General features: G+C 26.3%; 2 long non-coding RNA genes across 5 annotated transcripts in view; one reads left to right on the top strand and one right to left on the bottom strand.

Moving 5' to 3' along the window:
- The window catches only part of LOC135929188 (uncharacterized), a 39,795-nt gene extending 27,631 nt beyond the window's left edge, over window positions 1–12,164 (bottom strand). Inside the window, exons 1-6 of one of the 4 annotated variants that reach the window (XR_010572507.1) lie at window positions 10,917–11,803; window positions 10,719–10,870; window positions 10,559–10,677; window positions 10,326–10,500; window positions 9,998–10,178; window positions 3,231–3,371 (exon numbers count right to left, since the gene is read on the bottom strand). This is a non-coding gene — a long non-coding RNA (uncharacterized LOC135929188). Of the gene's footprint in view, window positions 1–2,681; window positions 3,372–9,997; window positions 10,179–10,254; window positions 10,501–10,558; window positions 10,678–10,718; window positions 10,871–10,916; window positions 11,809–12,034 lie in introns of those variants that run through there. The other 3 variants (XR_010572506.1, XR_010572508.1, XR_010572505.1) reach the window with 3 other exon arrangements.
- A 1,513-nt stretch (window positions 12,165–13,677) lies between these two features.
- Window positions 13,678–16,964, top strand: LOC135928341 (uncharacterized). The gene is made up of 3 exons (XR_010572297.1): window positions 13,678–13,740; window positions 15,904–16,009; window positions 16,573–16,964. It is a non-coding gene; the product is annotated as an uncharacterized LOC135928341 (long non-coding RNA).
- Window positions 16,965–17,420: the final 456 nt, after the last annotated feature.

The raw sequence follows: 17,420 nt of genomic DNA, 5'->3' as shown, positions 1-17,420 counted from the left end.
TTTAAACATGAATTACGTTTAATCTTTATTTTTTTTGTGTCCATATTTAATGACAAATATGTATTAAATAATATTTTACACCTTATTATTGTATATTTAAAAAAATAATATTAATAATAACTCGTTTCACTTCACTGTATGGGTATTGAATATGGAATGGATTATTTGATTATCTTCAAGGTGTGAATTCTTAAGTTTGTTTCTAGGTTCTCACAATGCTAAATAAAAGTAAACCCTTCCATAATAAAGTTTTATTTAATTGGGCATGGCCTTTTTACCCCTCCCCTTATTTCCCGTGAGCATTTAAGTAAGTGACTTTGCTTCTTGGCGGGCACAAGTAACTGTGGCCTGCCCAAAAAACGTGGATGGTCCTCTTAATTATTTTTCATCTTTTATTCCCAGTCTGATGGGTTTTCACGAGAAATCTAAGCGTTTACTCTGTTGTATATATAAATCTGCCATGTATATGACGCAATGATTAGGCGCTTAATAACGCGTAAAACGTATCACTCATCTCACCGTAATGAATATCTTTCATTGTTGCTGTTTTTGCTGATATTGATCGTCATATCTTATTTATTTTGGGCTATTAAGTTAAATAGTGGTAGGCCCATAGCATTAAAAAAAACTACTAATTTAAAAAAACTTCTAGACACATTCTTTATATAAACCTGTTTATATATATATATATAAAAAAAAAATTAAATATTGACCAATGAAATATAAAGTTGCCAAGAATATTAATGAGATAAGAGGTCAGAATATTTTTTTTTAGGAAATTTATGAAAAACATTTTTTTTTTGGAAAAGAATTTGGTTTTTATGACAGTTTTATAAAAAAAAATATTTTTTTAAATAAAAATATAGGTTATAAAAAATGATTAATTTATAAATTAGATTTCAAAATATACTTTAGTAAAAAATATGATAATTTATAAAGTTACCTTGATAAAATGTTTTGTTTGTTGGTTTACACTCTTACTATAATTGATAGTCGAAATTTTATAAACACAAATCCAGAGTTGTTAGAGGATCTAAATACAAGTAGATCCTGTATCTAGATATAAAAATGTGGTATTTATATCTAGATAGATTTTTTGATTAAAATATCTGTATCTAGATATTATTTTAGACAATGTATCTATTTTTTAACAACTCTGCACAAATCTAATCAATTTTTAAAAATTATTAAATAAGTAGAATTGTTTAAAAAAATATATTGATAAAAATATCTGGCAACTTTTTTTTTTAGTAGCATCTTTATTCAAATATATATATTACAATAAAAAAACTATAATTATAGAACTATATAATATAAAAAACGATACAAAAATACAATATAAAATTCAGAGTTGTTAAAGTATCTAGATCCAAGTATTTAGATATAAAAATGTAGTATCTGTATCTAGATAGATTTTTGATTAAAATATCTGTATCTAGATATTGCTTTAGACGATGTATCTGTATCTAGATCCATTTAAAAAGTATCTTTTAACAACTCTGCTAAAATTAAATGGGGGGGGGGGGGAGGAGGAGGAGGTATATACGATTATGAAAATCATAATTGAGTCCCTTAAAACGCGCGTTAATTATATTTGGTGACGGTATAATCCCAGATGATAAATTTACCCAGAGTCACCGGGGATAGTTGATAAAAGGTTTCGAGGTTTCCTAAAATATTAGGAATTTGTATATTTTTTTGTTAAAAGAGACTGAGTACTTATATTTTATTGACGATTGGGGCTGATGATGTTCCCGGCTCTTAAAATTTAACTCATGTCTTTCTTTATTTAACTGGTGAGTTATCATTATGGCAACTATGGAGGTTGGACTATATCACAGCCCGAATCTATGCCAAAGAGTAACTCTTAGTTTGTTATTTGTTAAGAGATTCCCTAGATTTTTTTTTTACTAGGCAAAGCTTCCAACAATTTATGTCGGCTTAATATATCATTATTTTGAAAGAGTTGGGTATCTCTCCAAGGATAAAAGATAGGATTTACTAAGGCTAAGAAGATATTTTTATAGAATTTATTGTATCGGGAAATAGTGTATCTGTTAACTCTTATTGATTCCGGTAAGCTCTCATGATATATATATTATAAAGAATAATAAAAATATAAACATTTTTAATTAATTAAAATCAACCTTAAATAAATATTAGATTACCAATTATTTTGATAACAACAACAACAAATTTCAAGGTGATATAAATTTGCTAAGAGGTTTTTTAGAATTGTTTTTAATAGTTACATATATTTTCAAGGTTATTATAATTTACTAAAATATTTTCAGCTCTTATAATCGTTTATGTTTACATATTAATTCTTATTAATCATTACTAATTTTATATAATATTCAAAATTGATAAATGAAAACACTTTTTGTAAATTTCTTTATCCATAATATATTATGATATAAAGGTATGTCCAAAATTTGAAGAAATAAAATTTGCAAATTTAGGAAACTTTTTATTGAAAATACTGAAATGTGACAATTTTTGTATCGAATTTCAAAACATGTCAAAATTTATTTTTGATTTTTATGAAAGTTTTGAATTTATCGATAAAATTTTCTTTATATAAAAAATAAATTTAATAATATTTTTTATAAATATATAAAAGCAAAATTCTATATGATATATTTCATTTAAAAAATTTTTTTGATTATTATCATCGCTAAATTGAAAAAAAATATATGCTAACTTCTTATTTAATTATATTCTTATTAGCAACATTATCTATTCCCAATGGTAAAATCGAAAAATTAACAATGTTTTGAAAAATATTAATATGTAGCTCACATTTCTACAAAGGGTATGGAATTTCTGGATTTCTGTTAGGAAAAAAAATTATGATGGATCTTGTAACTAACCCTAAATAATCTATAAGTCACCAAACAATTCCACTTTTCAAATCTCCATAAAAATCCCTTTTTAGCCTTTTAACAGATCTTTGTCATATGAACCCAATTATTTTTGCCCTTTTAAGAAAAATTATTTTTAATAGGTAAAAAAAAATTGTCTTTTAAGCCTAAAACCGTGTAAAAATGAATATTTTTCCTTTATTTTGTCCGCAATATCTTGGACAGCTTTCTCTAAATTTATGTACGCAGTTACAACTTCTAGGTGTCATAGAATTCTCTGAATTTCATGTACGTGAGAGTCCACAGAGTATCGGTATATCGATACTCCTTACACCTATAAATTTCAAAAAAAAAGTCTAAAAAGGCTTAATTGGGTCAAGTCTGAAAAACTGTGCCGGCATTTGGATCTAGATTTGATACGAATTATTTAACTCCATTGTCCTTTCCTGGGCATATGAGCGTTATTACAGCATCATCGGATGAGCTTGTTTCAATATACTTTGTAACCTTTATAGTTTTTTTTTAAAAATCTTTCGTTTACTCAACACTGCTCTCTCATTTGTCTAAATAAAAGCAGTTTTATTAAATGATGGTATTAATTAATCTATTAAATTATAAAAAGGAATAGTAGAAATGCAAAATCTAACTTATTTATGTTTATTACAAGATTGGTAGAACATAATGTTTAAAAAAAATATATCAATTTTTCCGATTGCACTGCCTGTGGTCTTTTTGCTTTCTTTCTTTCTTTCTTATTTTTTTTGCGTATTAACTAATTTGTGAACCACTATAAATTTGTTAAATTGTTTTTTTTAGTTTGTAAGAAGTAGAGAGACGTCTTTGTTTGATTGTGCTGATATTTTATACACCCCCGGCTCCAAAGAGTTTCATTTTTTAAACTAATTTGCGAAGCACCCTATATAAAATTGTTCGAGTGTTTATTTAGAGTTTTAGAAGAAAATTATATCATGTTAACCATTATGCCATCCACGAGTCATCCTATGAATTATACAGGTCCATGGCTAAAAAAGAAAAAAAAAACTAAACAAAATTCTCACTTATAAACACTGTTTTTTAGAAAAATCATCTAAATTTATATTTTATCGTAGGGAAAGCAAGAGCCGATCCTTGGATAAGAGATCCTAACTACGATCAAAACGAATACGTGAGAAATCATGGTAAAAGTTATATATAATTAAATTAATTTGTAAAAACTTTTTCTATTAGGATTCGAACGGTTCTGCACAAATTTATGTCCGAATCCCCGTTATCCAAGATGCGTTGAATGCCAAAAAACTTAAAGAAATAACGAAAAGATATTGAACAAATTTCTCATTATATCTTACACATTTTTATTTTCATTTTAAATGTAAATTTTGCTTTTTTTTAACCATATTATTTTTATATTAAAAAAAAATTTTAATTATTGCAATTCAATAAAATGGTAAACATTTTTGACAAAATGCAACTCATGTAATTTTCGAATATCTCGAGAAATAGGTGTGTTAGAGAAATAATTTAAATTTTATTGAGTAGCTTAATAATAGTTCTTTAATATGAAATAGACATCTGATTTAATGTCAAAAAACCGGACATATAAAACCGGAAATAGCTATAGAAAAATAAGGTATTACTTGTAAAAAAAAATTTTCTGTAGATAGATATCACGAGCTTTATATTTTTTACAAAATACTCCAATCGATTATTTTAGATTTTTAGAAATTATTATAAGTTATTGAATAATTGATCACTAGAGATAACTATATGGTTAACTCAATATTTTAGCCAGAAAAATATTGTCTATGCCTCGAGATCTTGTTAATATATGTCTAGACCTTTGTTCCTTCTACAAGAAAAATCATCAGGCTTGCATAGTATTCCTCTGGATAAAATATTGGATTTCGCCGTTTTTTAAAAATCGGACCAAAACGAGCCTTTTAACAACACTAACCATGACAAAGAAAAAGAACAAAAATTCGGCGATAATATTAAATAAATTTATTTGTAAAAAAAAAATTTTTTTGATTGAAAATTTGCGAAGAATTAAAATTAAAAACACAAATAATTTGCCTTTGAAAGATGTGATAATTTAAATGGGTGAATAAGAATAGAAACTAAGACGAATGTGCATTTATTGTTAGGAAATAGTCGATGTTTCATTTAAATTCTAGTTGAAGATTTACTTTTAACTTTTATTTCAAGGTGGCTGCGAGAGATAAAACAGCCTTCAAGGATCTGATACGTAAAATTTTAACAAGTTATGCTTAGTAGAGTTACGAGAAACATAAATTTATGTTATTTTAAAATTGACGATAAACATATAATCGATTTGTTGATGAACAAGGTGTCAATTTATGACAATCATCTTTTTAAGTGTTGATGAGACATAATTCTTCGGATAAAATAATGAGAATCATAACTGTGGGTGTTTTTTAAATTGTTGATAAACATAACTGATTTGTTTTTGTAACACAAGAATTATGAGAATCATAATTTTAGGTGTTGATGATTGACATAATAGATTTGTTTTTTTTTGCCAGGTCTGCGAGAGTTACGATGTTGGATTAAAAGGGATGATAAACTTAATTAAATTGTTTTATACAACGAAAGTAAAAAGAAAGGAAAAGACATTATTTAGTCCGGTTGTTTTTGAGCAATGGGTTGCTAACAGCATAAAGGAGAAAGATATTTTATTTTGCTTTAAGGAATAGGCGTGTACGAAGATTTATTAAGTAAAACGAGATAAATGCGTAATAACTCAAGAAGACAAAATGTGTTTTTTGGGTAAAAATTTAGAATTTAAAAGATTTTTAGATTCAAGATATTCGAGAGAATTTTAGATTTAAAATCAGCTGTAGACAGGGTTGACAAAAGGCGTGAATCGATAGCTAGACAACCTGCAAATAGTTCAAAGAAGATATGGGTCTAGGCTTCATTGAGGGTAAAGGGGTTGGTAGAATTTGATATAATTATATAAATTATTTAGCATATTTTGACTATATATTATAATGTTAAGATTTAATTTTAGAGGAAAAATGTGAGCGAATATTTCGAAATTAAGCTATTCAATAGATTATGTAAGGAAGAATTCAATTAGAGGCGATAACCTTATACATTTAAAGACAAAGTGGGCATATTATAAATTTTATTGGTATTTTGAACGGTGTATTATTTTAAATCTGAGATAAATGAAAGAAAAAGTGATAAAGGGTTAAATAGATTATTTTAGGTAGAAGTAGGTTAGATGCGATTATCTGAGACTTTATAAGACAAAGATCAAGTGAAGCATAAGGTTAAGACAAAGTCGATATATAGGCAAGTGCAATCTGTCGTAGAAGACCCGGTAGTCTAAAAGATCGATATGGTTACAAGAATTAGATGAAAAGAAGAACTAATCAATTACAGGAAAACATTGTAAACAAGCGACTTGATAGAACAAATGGTCAAGACGTTCATGCTGCAATCGTTAATCGCTTACAAATATTGCCAATTGTTCACCAAAACTTTAGTGTAAGATACGAAATTTGATAATCGTATTGAATTCGGGAAAACAATCTTATCGAAGACAAATTATAGTCAATCGTTTACCGAGATAATGTGCTAATCATTAGTTACGAGAGACCGTTAGAAACAAGCAAAGACTAGGATTATTGATCAAAAAGAATTTAAGACGGACTATAAGATACAAAAGTTGAAAAGGAAACTAGAATTCATCGATATCGTTTACAAAGCAATCATAATCAATTACCAGTTTATAATCAATTACCGCGATAAAGAATTATTGGATACAAGAGAACGTTAGAAAACAAGCTAAGACTTGAATAAAGTTATAAAGATGTTTTAAAACGGGCTTTAGAAGAGACAAAGATTGTGAAGAAAGTATGGTATCAATCAATAATTGGTAACTAGCAGAGGTGGATCGTTGAAAGGCAGGCGTCAATCGGGTGTCGATTAAAAGGAAAAAGAGATAATCGTTTACCCAGGGGCTGACACGCACCAGAAGATAGAGTTCAAAAATTTAGAGGTATAATCGGATACAACCGGTCGTTAGAAACTAAGAATACTAGACAAGGGATAGCCGTCTTCGATATTAGAAGACAATAAAGAATAGAAGAATGGATTTGGTGGAGATAAAAGATCAGTGAAGGCGAAACAATAGAAAGTTGGTCATTCGCAGAATGTTGGGCCTAACTTAAGAGGGAGAGTGTTATTATGTTCAGTTATTATTATTCAAATTGTGATAATATTCAAGCAAAGATAATGTTTTATCTAAAATTTATTTAAGTCTTAGAATAAGATGTTAGATTTTTCATACTTTAAGGGTTTTAACAATTGGAGAGTTATTCACTTTTTACATTTTCGTTCATAAATTTCTTAATTTTTAATTCTTTAATCTTTTTTTTTTTTAACATTTCATTTTTTAACTTTAATTTTTTTATGTTTTCACCAATGACGTATAATAATACCTCAGACTGACGCCGCCAATCATAATAATGCACTAGAAAGCGTGGTTGAAATGTAAATCAGCTGGACCCGCCATTTCGGTAACCCATATAGCAATTATTCTCATATTAAAAACTACAATTTACAAATTAACTTGCTTCCTTAATCATCTAGAATGATCAGGCCACTCTTTAATAATGTTCGCTAAATTAGCCTCTCGTTTAAAATCTTTTTATAAATAACGATTATGGGGGTAACCAAAATGGTGTCCCCAGCTGTTTTTTTCTTGATGTACACTTTTAACGAATGCGCCGTCAGTCAAGGTATAATATGTCATTGGTTTTCGCTGTATTATTATTATTAAATTATTTATAATTATGGCAATAAAGTTATGGTTATATACATATTTAATTATTTTATTTTAATTTTTCTTTAAGGGATATTCCATTTTTTTTTTCAACTATAGGAATTCGTCAAATAATATATTAATCCTTTCTTTTTAATTATGAAGATATGGGAGAATATCTATTGTTGAATTTTAATTTTGGTAGATTATTTTGTACTAAATATAAAATATTTAAAATAGTTGTCAAGCATTTAGATATAATTTTTAAATAAACATCATTTCATAACTATTCATTAAATTTAAATATGATGATATTTATGTTAAATTTGATCAATTTAAGTCATACAAGTAGCAGAGTTGTTAAAGAATCTAGATACAAGTATCTAAATCCTGTATCTAGATATAAAGATGTGGTATCTGTATCTGTATCTAGATAGATTTTTGATTAAAATATCTGTATCTAGATATTATTTTAGACGATGTATCTGTAGATCCATTTAAAAAGTATCTTTTAACAACTCTGACAAGTAGTATAACTCCTCAAAATATGCTAACCCCAGTCTAGGATTTTGTAAAAAATAACAAAACTGTGTGATACCTAACTACAGAAATTTTTTTAAAAAAAATACCTTTTTTTTCTATGGCCATTTCCCGTTTTATATATCCGGTTTTGGACATTAAATCAGATTTTCTATTATATTTATTTTTATGTCATATTAAAGAACTATTGTTAAGCTACATAATAAAATTTAAATTATTTCTCTGACATAGTTATTTCTCGAGATATTTGAAAATTAAATGAGGTGCATTTCGTCAAAAATGTATGATTTTTTCCGCGTTTTAAACGCTCATATATTAACGGGTAAACAGTGTTGGAAGGTAAAATTTCATTTTTTTAGTTATAGTAGTATGCAAAATTTAAGAAAAAATTGAAAGATTGATTTGATATGGTATGCCATATGTATCGAGGAAAAGCAAATAAAACTAGGATGTATATATGAGTAAAGAGGGCTAAACAGATTTTCTAAGAAATGTGCTGGAATATATACTCATACAGACCTTTAAAAAAAAATTGAATTTAAAATATAAATCGTAAATACTTGAAAATAGTTTTTTTTTTTAAAAAAAAAAATATTTTAGCAATTAATTTTTATCTTATCGATAGTAATATGATATCTGTATCTTTGCCATATGAGAATATCTTTTTTACGAGAATAGCTTATTAGAATTTAATGAAGCAATTTAGACAGAAGAAATAAAAATACTTTTCACAGCCTGTCAACTTAATTCTTAAGTTGCCACTCTCAAAGTCTCTTTAAAGGATTTTGGATTGGATGTGGAAGGCCTAAATCCTTCAGATGCAATAACGTGAAATTTTATAACCCTCGTATTTAGATTGGAAACATAAGCATCTAATCAAGAGGTAGGTATTGGGGGCAGTACTAGTATAAAAATATAGTAATGGACATGAATTTGTCAATAGCGAATTAAGAACATTACAAGGCGCCTAAAAGAATTATTTTTACACTAGAAAAGAAGCACATTCTATAAAAATTTCATATACGCTATAACTGTACGAACGACAGTACGAACTTTGATTAATATTTTTTGACTAAAATATTGCGTTATAGCCTTAAAGATCAAGACGCTTAACAAAACGTTGACAGATTATTAACAGCTAATAAATTGCTTATATGGAAATAAAAGTTTTTAAATAGATTAAATTATCGTATTTTATGATGGGATTGATTACATAATCAATATATTAATCTCAGCTCCATTGTAGCATTAGACAAAAAAAATGTTTCAAATAATTTCTCCTATCTTAGATAATGCTTCTTCTAATAATATATTTTTGAAGATATTATTTTTTTTCAGCATCAGACTCAAAATACATATGTTTTAAACAGAGTTGTTAAACGCTACTATTAAAAGTAGCGCGCTACCGCTATCGCTATTTGCTAAAAAAAGTAAAAATAATTCCAAAAAAATGCCTCATTATAATTCACCATGATAAGAAAAAATATTTCCCAAATCATTTGTTCATGATATCAAGGACAACTTTTAATAAAGGTGGAATGGCAATATTAAAAACTTGAATTTTCAAGTTTAGTGTGTCTTACCTACAAATAGTATCGGCACTAATTCTCTATAAAAAAAATTAACTTTTCTGCCTTTGTAATTTGTTTAATACAATCTCTAACTGACTTCTAACTTTGCAGTATAATTTTCAGTATAAATGTAATATGTATTACTTTTAAAAGATGGACCATAAATATTTTTTATCAAATAACAATGTTAAATAAATCTGATTTATATTTAAGATAAAGAAATGAAATAATACTGATTGTAAAGGCTATTCCACCCGGCTTTCCATAGAATGTTCAAGACTGATTTCTGAAGATTCGAGCCTTTAATATGCACTCCACTGTGTTGTACATTTTTCCAGGAAATCCTTCCAAAGTCTTTGAGTTTGATATTACAGAAAGACCATCTTTAGTTAGCACACAAAACGCCCGATATGCCTGAATAAGTGTATTTCGTTTATTTTCATTTATAAATAAATATTAAAAAATTGAAAAAAAAAAATACTCTACTAACCATCAATAATAATAACTTAATTCAAATAGGTCATTCTCATAATCATTGGTAAGTGTTTTTATAATTTTTACACCATATTCTTATTTGTCGAAATAATTGGAAGCGTTATCTGTAACCATGACAACTAGTTTATCCGAAATCCCTAACTACCAAATAGCTCTCCTATTTCGTCATAAGAATGTATTCCAGAGACATTTTCCTACACGACAAAGGTCCTGATTGTCTTTCCAGGGTTTCTCATGTAATCTTTTAAAATATTTTGATAAATAACATAGTATTCAGTGAGATGTTTAAGGCTACATACTTTTTTAGGCCACAAATCTACCGTGGCACAGATATATGATTGTCCTTCCTTATAAATAGCTTTTAGGGTTTTCATTTGATTTTCGTTGCCATGAAAATATTTTAAGGGATCAAACATTACTAACAATATCTTAAAAAAAATAATATTAACAAACATTTACTTATATAAATAACATATTCATCATCTCTAACAAATTCGAGATTTAATATGCAGAATGTATGCTTTACTTATTTTCTTCTATCGGTGTTGTTATTCATCTATTCTTAGTGTAGATTATAAACAAGTTGATTTTCGTAGCGCAAATTTTACCATCTAAAAATATGATGAGAGAATAATAATAAAAACTAATAGAGTCTACTTAAAAAAATAATGGTAGGGAGAAGTGGCATAAATGGCCATGGATGATTAGGGTCACGCCATTTAACTCTTGCTCGATTGAACCATCTTCTCTCAAGTCAAAATGTGTATATTTTTTTTTGAATCCAACAAAAAAAAATAATTTTTAGTATCTCAAGAAAAATTATGTTATACATTTGTTGTTTGTTCGATGAAAGATTATACATATCTATATTACTGATATTTTATATAAATATTATCCTTATATTTAAATTTAGCAACAAATGAATTTGATGATAAATTGATAGTTGATCTGGCGTTCGTAATGACTGGCCAATATTCATACATTCATGAAATGGAAAGCACCGGCACAATGTAAAGTACCTATCACGTGAATTTCAAACGATATCCTCATTAATTTTTTTGAATGTTTCTATATTGAAAAGGTCCCACGGCCGGAAGTAGTATTAAATTTGGATTACAAACTGAAATGCATTTCAGATTTTAAAAATATATCAATGGCTCTCAAGTGAAAGATTTAAAATTTACGATTAGAAAATCCCAATGGATTCCATATCCCGCTAATTACGACTCTTAAGTATTAAATCATGGGAAGAAATTAAAATATTAGACCTTTTAAGACCAGTAAGAATCGATATTTTACGGTCTAGGACCGTCCGCCGTCCAGTTAAAATTTTTTTTAGATTAAGACCCGGTCCGTGGTCTGTTATGGCCCCTCGGTCTGCAATAATTAAAGAAAAAGAGCTTATAGTTTAAAAGAAATTTCAAACAATATTAATTTTATTCTCTATTTTTTATGTTTTGTCATGCATTAAATTTAATGTTAATAAAAAAATCATCATTTATACACCATATATAAACGTGGTATTGATAATTTAAAAATTTTAAATTTGTTTTTAAATTTTCAATGAGTTATATATATGATGAGAAATAATTTTTTTTTAAAAGCCAAATTTGATATCTCTTCTAAATAGGTCGTTCAGAATTACTTTTTTTTAATTAAAATCAACTTAAAAGATTTTTTTTTTCAATGATAATATAGGTAGGACAAAAAAAATTATCATTTTACAAATTTATTTGGAAAACATTAGTTTATATAAAAATTTTTAAAATAATTACCGCCTGGAAATGGAAGAAAGGTAGAGTTGACAATAAGAATATTATATAATAAAAAAGCTAGCATTTTTTTAAAAAAAATATTTATACGCGATAATGTTCTAACTTATATAGGGCTTGAATAAAGTTGTTTTTTTGTTTTTTTTAACAAATTATCAAAAATGAATATATTTAAGTTGTCGAATTTCAATCTATAAATAGGCTATCAAAATAATTAATTATTATTTTGAAAAATTTAATAGTCATTGTTTTTAATCTAATATTAAAATAATTTAAAATAACTCGGACATACAAATTTTTATCAAAACATAATTTTTAAAAAAAATGTAAGTTGAAGGACAAATCTAGTCTAAGATATTTTTCAAAATTATCATTACGTTTCAAAAAATTATATTTAAATACATCTTTTTGCCAAAATTTGACAAAAGTTAAGTTATGCCTCTCTACCAAAACCCCCATAATATAATATGTTATGATTTAACTTTTAACATTAGAGCCTTGTATGATAATATTATTTTAGGGTTTCCAGGGAATTTAAATGTAACTTTTATAAGGAAACTTAGCTGTAATAAACAAAAAAAACCCACCAATTATTTTCATTTACAAAAATTATCATTTTTGAAGCGCAGTATAAGTGTTTTAGATGTTGCACCGAGAGTGAGAATTCATTCTCTTGGATTAGGTTACCGTTATGGGCCGCCAAATATAAGAGAGGATAAGGATCATTTAGAAAAATGGTTTAATATACAATCTAATCTGGAAATTTGAATGGGGATTCAAATTCTAAAGAGATTTTTCAGCTATAGGGAATTGTGATTTTGGATGATATATTTTCGGGAATCAGTTTAACTGTCGAAAAAACAGTTCCGAATACAAGTGTTTTAAACTGTTTTCCCTTAGAAACTGTAACACTGACATCGTTTATTCGAAATCGAATTTCTTAAAATGTATATTAATCAAGATGTTAGGTTTATTTTACATGAGATTATTTTATAAAATATTTATTTAGTTTCTTCTTTTTTATAGTCCTTTTTACGCTGAATTCATAGTAAACGAGTTATGTTAAAGCGTTGCGTTAATTTAACGCTATTGAAATGACAGCTGATTTTTTTTATAGTTATTATTTGATGAGAGAGATATATATTTTTATCTAATAGTTATTATTTTTATAATCGTTTTGGTGGCCCATAACCCTAACCTTGTTCAAGAGATTAGATTCTCAGTGTAACATCTAAGACTCTTACTGCACTTAAAAGATGATAATTTTAGTAACATTAAAGAATGAAATTAAATAGGAGCTTTTTTCCCCTTATTTTCCATTTATTAGCTAAATCTGGCTTGTAAAAGTTAATTTTACACTTCTAAAACCTAAAATATTATTATATTTCAAGACCACTGTCAAAAGTTAAATCACAAGCTATTAAAATATGTGAGATGATATACTCCACACATAATTTTACTAATTTTGATAAGCTTCCCTTTAGTTATTAATAAATTTTTATCAACTTTTTGGCAAAAAATATTTATTTAAATATAAAAAAAAAATTATTATTGGTACCTATGATAATTTTAAAAAAATATCGCAAACTAACCTTGGACTTCACTAGATAATACATTATTTAAAAAATTTTTCGATTTTCCGAGTTATTTATAATTTAAGATTTAAAAACAAACAACTATAAAATTATTCAAATGTAACAATTAAATAAGTAAAATCTATTTTTAGTTTTTAATTTATACAGGATCTAGATATAAAAATGTGGTATCTGTATTTAGATAGATTTTTTATTAAAATATCTGTATCTAGATATTTTTTTAGACGATGCATCTGTATCTAGATCTATTTAAAAAGTATCACTCTGTTAATTATCATTTATTTTAAAAATTTGTAAAAAAAAATTATTCATCTCTATATAAAACTCTATCTTGTTCTTCCATTTCCAGCGGCCATTATTAAAAAATTTTGTAAACTAAATGTATTATAAATGGAACATATAAACATCTCTCAGTGTTCGTCTTTTTTAACGCTGTTTTAAAACGTTTATATTATTAAATGAATAGCCCTTTAGTGGTATCCTTGGGTCCTTTCACATTTTTTTACATTTAGGCTTTAATAATGTTAAATATTAACAATTCATTGTATAAAATTATGAATCTTAATATAAATATAATATCGTGAAAAGCGAATTACAATTTAAAATAAAAAAATTGATTAGATTGGAAAGATTATGCGAAGCCCATAGAATCGATATTGATAACGGCATTTTATAAAAAATAAAACAAATTGTCAAATTTTTTATATTTTAACTTAAATAAATTAAATGCTATATTCTGTTAACCTCGATCTTTCATCTTCTCTAATGCTCGATAGAACTCTACGTGGCCCTAACAACAAACCGTTTACACTCCAATGTGAGTTGGCATTTATAACATTTGTTTAGATGCATGATTATATATATTTTTTTTATACATAATATTTACGTTTTTTTAAAAAAAATAATGTTTCCATAACTTCTGCAGCTAATAATCATTTTGCTACTTCTTTACTGATGTAACAGTTCCACATTTAGTGTCAAATAATTCTAATGGGGCATTTTTATCTTATATAAAATAATCAAGAATGTATTAAAATATGAAAAAAAGGATTCAATCTTATTGTATAAATCTTACTTTTTAAAAGAAGTCCAGGAATACTTATCGCAATTAAATTGCATTTTGGTAAGTGGCAATTCATATCATATAATAAAACTTATTATAAATTATAATATAATTTTCTGTATATTACGAATTTGATGGATTTCTAAGGAATTGACCAATTAAATAGTTGAAGATGAAATACACAAAGAAAAAAAAATATTAGATCTTTCCATTCCAAAAACTCCATTTCCTAGAATGTCTGAAAAGCTAAAATTCATACATATATATGCTTCCTATATTAAATTTTAACCCAAATTTGGGAATTAATTGATCTACCCCACATGACCAATTAAAGATCTGAAGATTAAATTGCTAAAATTATTTGAATTTCTACAAGAATGAATCACACAAATTGCTATTGTGTTGCAACAAAAATTCTTTCTTACAATTTTTTTAAAGCTCGTTTTTTTTTTGAATTTAAAAAAAAACAAACTGATTTTTACCGGAAATGTGATTCCAGCATGTTCAAAATACCTAATATGTTCGTATAATAAAAAATATGAAAGTAAAATGATTTACATACTTTTCTTATATTACGAATTTATTTATTCGGGATTACGCGAGAATAGCAAAATTTAGAGATTTAAAAGTGCACATTTAATTGTTATTCATCATATAAAAAAAATATTAATTATTTATTTACAACAGGGATACAATAATAAAACCTCTGGCTTTTTTCTTCCGGTGCCAAATGGCACATGGAATATTTACTAGAAATTTATCAGGGTCATAATTTTTCTGCACGAATTTTCTTGCTATCATTCCCCCCCCCCTTCCACGCTTACTCGCACGAAACATTTAATAAATCATTGTGTACGATATAACCAGTATTTGTTTTTGACATCATATCATTATTTAACTTGTTTAATTTCTTTGCTAATTTATTGTAACACTATTTATAGATAAATACAAAGAGATTATAACATTCAACTTATTTTCAGATATTAAAAATAACTAATATTAGCTTTTGAAAATTTAAAAAATTATATATAAAAATTGTTAAGTGTCCCGAGATGGCCTATTAAAAATTTTACGGAAAATCTTCCAACTTCGCTAATTGTCAGGCCTCAGCCTTAAGTTTTCAGTTCAGATCTATAATTTCTACCCATTTTACTATTTAAAAATGCTTGTTTTTTTTTTATTTTTCTAACATTAATTTATATATATAAACCAAGATGTAACAAATTTTGGAGACCTGCATTATTATCCTTCAACTCTTTAGAAGAATTTTTGTCAGAATCACCCCAGGAAAAGGATATCAAATACAAAGCCGGAAACAGAGTGACTCTATTAAATTCAAATCCAAATGTTAAAAAAAAAACAAAAAAAATAAATAATAACAATAATAATTAGTATATGATAAGTAATTAATAACTACAAATAACAAACTTAGGTATTTTAAAAATATGAAATATGATAACACAAGAACCATTTTTTAATATATATAATATAATGAGAAACAAAAGTTTACCACTTGAAGAAGTAAAAGTTATCCCTCAACCTATTTAATAACATTATGCGACAATTACATGTTATATAGAAGTATATGATATGGCTTGTTATCGTATCTTATTGATTAATGAGATAGTAATATAACATATTTTATATTTCAACACTCCTTTATAAAATATAATTACAATAGATACTTTAACAGTATATAAATGCCAGAAATCTACTAATTCAAAAAAATTTTTTTTTAAAAAAACTAAAAAAAATGATGTCAAAACTGGCGAATCTGATAGTAGCAATGATGGTAAAATTAATTTTATAATTATATTAAAAAACCCAAATAATTTTTTTTTCTTCTATAATTCTTTTACAACAATATTTATTTTATATAATAGTTAGTTATCTGTCTTAGCAGTTTGATGGTAGACTCGTTTCCTTACTTCAGGCCGCCACCGTTTTATGGAGGATACCCAGGTTTTGGTAACCGATTCTTCGGCCACGGAGGCTGGGGCCCACCCGGATATGGCGGTTGGGGCGGGTTCGGATACGGTGGTTGGAATCCATTTTTTGGCGGAGGTGTTCCATTCTATGGATAACCGGAAGAGAAATTATATACTTGTATAAATGAAAATATGTATTATTCCTCGCAAAATTTTTTTAAAATTATTCTATATATTTTCTGCGAAATTTCAATCTACATATTTTCTGCGAAATTAGTGATTTATATATACATATTCCTGATAAATTTCTAATTATTCTACATATTTTCTGCGAAATTAGTGATATTGTATGTATATATTATTTCTGCGAAATTTTAGTAATTGTTTAATAGTATAAAAAATAAAATGAATCATTTTCATAAATTTTGTGTCAAATAAAATATGATTTACAAATTTTAGATAAACTATATATATTAAAGACATTATTCCCTGAAAATAATTTTATTTTTCCCTGTGGATCTTTCTTTCATGATTTAAAGTGGCAAAGTTTGTGTTTAATTTATCGGTTATTATACCGTGTATAGTAAATTTTACGTATACTGATATAGGTTTTTCCAAATTTTTTTTATAAAACTGTTCTAATAAGATTTAAATAGAAGAGAAAGTCCAGAATTTGATAAGGAAAACTTTTACATAGATATGTTTTTATAAAAGGAGAAAAATAATAACATATTTGAGAATTTAAAAAAAAACAATTACCAACTCAGGCTTGAAGCTGTATAACTATAAACTAGAAATAATTT

Source organism: Gordionus sp. m RMFG-2023, chromosome 4 (assembly GCF_954871325.1).
Source record: "Gordionus sp. m RMFG-2023 chromosome 4, tfGorSpeb1-WG-v2, whole genome shotgun sequence".
Taxonomy (NCBI): Eukaryota; Metazoa; Nematomorpha; class Gordioida; order Chordodea; family Parachordodidae; genus Gordionus; species Gordionus sp. m RMFG-2023.
The sequence above is the reverse complement of the archived record's forward strand: the minus strand, read 5'-3'. Positions and strand labels throughout refer to the sequence as shown.